The sequence below is a fragment of the Sceloporus occidentalis genome, unplaced genomic scaffold (genome assembly GCF_023333645.1).
Source record: "Sceloporus occidentalis isolate IW3139 unplaced genomic scaffold, rSceOcc1.0.p SCAF_9, whole genome shotgun sequence".
In the NCBI taxonomy this organism is placed as follows: Eukaryota; Metazoa; Chordata; class Lepidosauria; order Squamata; family Phrynosomatidae; genus Sceloporus; species Sceloporus occidentalis.
The window spans coordinates 27,556,462-27,559,878 of NW_028316989.1; positions in this window are offsets into that span (position 1 = coordinate 27,556,462).

Below are 3,417 nucleotides of genomic sequence, written 5' to 3' on the forward strand. Positions count from 1 at the left end.
TTCGAGACCAAACTGTAGGACAACTGCAGGACAAAACTCAGCCCAAAATATAGGACATTTAAGAAAAATGGAGGACCTTAATATGCACAGTATAGCCAGACTAAAGTGCCAGCGCAGTGTAGTGGTTTGAGTGTTGCATTATGACTCTGGACATCAGGGTTCGAGTCTCTGCTCAGCCATGGAAACCCAGTGGGCGACATTGGGCAAGTCACACTCTCTCAGCCTCAGGGGAAGGCAAAGGCAAACCTCCTCTGAATTTGCAAAAAACCCAAGCAAACCCATGTTTGGTTCGCCTTAGGGTTGCCAGGTGTCATGATTTGAAGGTACACAACAGCAACAAGAAAAACCTTGGGCAAGTTACATGCTCTCAGGCACAGGGGAAGGTCGTAGCAAACATCCTCTGAACAAATCTTTTCAAGAAAGCCCCATGCTAGATTCACCTTAGGATCACCATAAGTGGGAAATGACTTGAAGGCATACACACACAGAGAGAAAGAGGGACAGAGAGATTTTGTATTCTTCTTGCCTTCTTCCCTACTCTGTCCTACAGACTTGTACATATGTTGCAGGGATTCTTCTTCTCATCACACTCTTCAGCATTTCACACATGAAAACTGGGACACTTGTGGTCAAACAGCATGAGAGTTTGGCCACAAGTGTCCCAAGATGGCAAAAGTAAATGATGATGAATTCACAAGATATCATTTTGATATCTGAATGAATTTTTCAGCAAGCCAGGGATGTTACAAGTTAATTGTGATTATTATGATTTGGGGTCTGATCTTAAATTGCCTACAACTTTCTCTTCCTAGAATCAGAAAGAAACCAAGTTATCATTTATTAACTGAACACTGATATTAAAACCCAGAGGTCTAGTAATATTAAGATACCTTTTAATCAATTGACAAATATTACTGTTACTGTCCCAAGTGCATAAAGCAATACAAATCCCCTTTTCTATGGAACTGTACTTACTAAACATGACATCAAAGATCAATAAAGAAGACTCAAAGAAATACTGGTGAATTATACTTCCTTTAGTAAGAGCAGCGAGGCTAGTCATTGCCAAAGGTTGGAAGGTGGACGAACCTCCTACAATAAATAATAATAAATAATAAAAAATTTATTTATATACCGCCCTTCTATGAACCAGGGCGGTGTACAAGATAAAATCATATACAATACATACAATAAAAACCACAGATGCATTAAAAGCATATACATTAAAACATTCTAGCCAGCATGTCACTGCTGACATAGAGGGGGAGAAGAGACTAATTGAAGCCTGGTTCAGGGAATGCTTGTGTGAACAAGAGAGTCTTCAGCTCCTTCTTGAACTGGACCAGGGAGGTGGCCGATAAAGGACTGGAAACTTAAGACTGAAGAAAAGAAGAATATGGACAAGTTAACACACATGATTAATAAAAAACTGATCCATAAAACAGAAAAAGAATGGGATCCATTTGAAGAGATAATGTAAATAAATTGAATCTAGCAAATGTAATCATACTGGAACCTAGGTAAATGCAGATAAATATCAAGCAAAGCATTGCTTTGAGTTTATATATCACTGAGTTTATTTAAATAACAGAATGCAGAAATAATAATAATAATAATAATAAATTTTATTTCTACCCCGCCTTTCCAAAAAAATGATCAAGGCGGCTTACAAAAGTTTAAAAAAGTTACAATACAAAGTAAACAATTACAGTATAAAAGTTAAAACATTACTGCATAAAAAGGGAACAGGAATCAGAAAAAATACACATGTCAAGGGCAAAAACAATCAAATCACAATGGTCCAGGGTCAGAAGAGGAAAAGAAGGGGCAGAGGAGAAACAGTTAACTAAAGTGGGAAGGCCAGCTGGAATAAGTATGTTTTTAAATTCTTTTTAAAAGAATCTAGTGAGGCGGCGGAGCGAAGCTCTACAGGGAGCTTATTCCAAGAAAATGGGGCAGCGATGGTAAAAGCCCTCTGTGAGGTCCTCACAAGATGTGATCTAGGAACCTCTAACAAGTTAGTCCCGGATGTTCGAAGTGTGCGGGGCGGACTATATGGGGAGAGGCGGTCCTCCAAGTACCCTGGGCCCAAGCTATTTAGGGCTTTATAGGTCAAAACCAACACCTTGTATTGAGCTCGGAAGCGAATAGGCAGCCAATGTAGATCTTTTAAAATAGGTGTTATATGGTCCGACCTGGAAGTACCAGCGACCAATCTAGCTGCCATGTTCTGTACCATTTGCAGCTTCCGAGTTTGGTACAAGGGTTGCCCCATGTAGAGCGCATTGCAGAAATCCAATCGAGAGGTTACCAAAGCATGTACAACAGTTTCAAGGTCCCTATGGTCCAGGTAGGGACGCAGCTGGCGTATCAGCCGAAGCTGATAACAAGCACTCCTGACCGTCGCATCCACCTGAGAAGTCAGCTGGAGCGACGAATCAAGGAGTACTCCCAAGCTGCGCACCGAGTCCTTTAAGGGGAGCGTGACCCCGTTCAGGACCGGATGACAGATCTCACCACCCGGAACTGGGGAACCTATCACCAGTACTTCCGTTTTCCCTGGATTCACACTGAGTTTGTTCTCCCTCATCCAGCCCATTACCGACGCCAAGCAGGCATCTAGAGGAGAGATGCCATCCTTAGTTACTGCATCAGTCGGAGACACAGAGAAGACTATCTGGGTGTCATCAGCGTACTGATAACACCGCGCCCCGTGTCTCCGGATGATCTCTCCCAGCGGTTTCATGTAAATGTTGAATAGCATAGGGGACAAAATCGCTCCCTGAGGGACACCAGATGTAAGGGCCCTCGTATCGGAGCGACAGTCCCCCAGCTCCACCATCTGGAATCTACCCGAGAGGTAGGAACGGAACCACTGCAAAGCAGTGCCCCCGATACCCAACTCTCCCAGGCGTTCCAGAAGGATACCATGGTCGATGGTATCGAAAGCCGCTGAGATGTCCAAAAGCACTAACAGGGACACGCTTCCCCTGTCCATGCCCAGACGGAGATCATCAACTAAGGCGACCATGGCAGTCTCAACTCCATAGCCCGCCCGGAAGCCGGTTTAACTTGCGGCAAGCCAACATCTTTGCATTTTATGTTCTACTGACATGAACCAGCAGGCTACTAAGCCTGTGTCCCAGTAAGCCAAGGCGTATCATTGAAGCAGTGAGTGAATTTATGTCCAGAAGAGTAAAAAAGAGACTCCCACAAAGCTTTACATTTTCCCTGTCATTTGTCTTGTTCTTTTCCGCCGGTTTTACAAACGTCGCGGTAGACGCTTATCTGAAATTACTGCAAACATGGCATGGTCTAGAAATTCAGAAAACTAGATTTCGCACACTGTATCCTCGCTCACAGTGGTTTGCCTGTTTATTTTTGGAGTAGCGCCCCTTTGATCAGTGAAACTTTCTT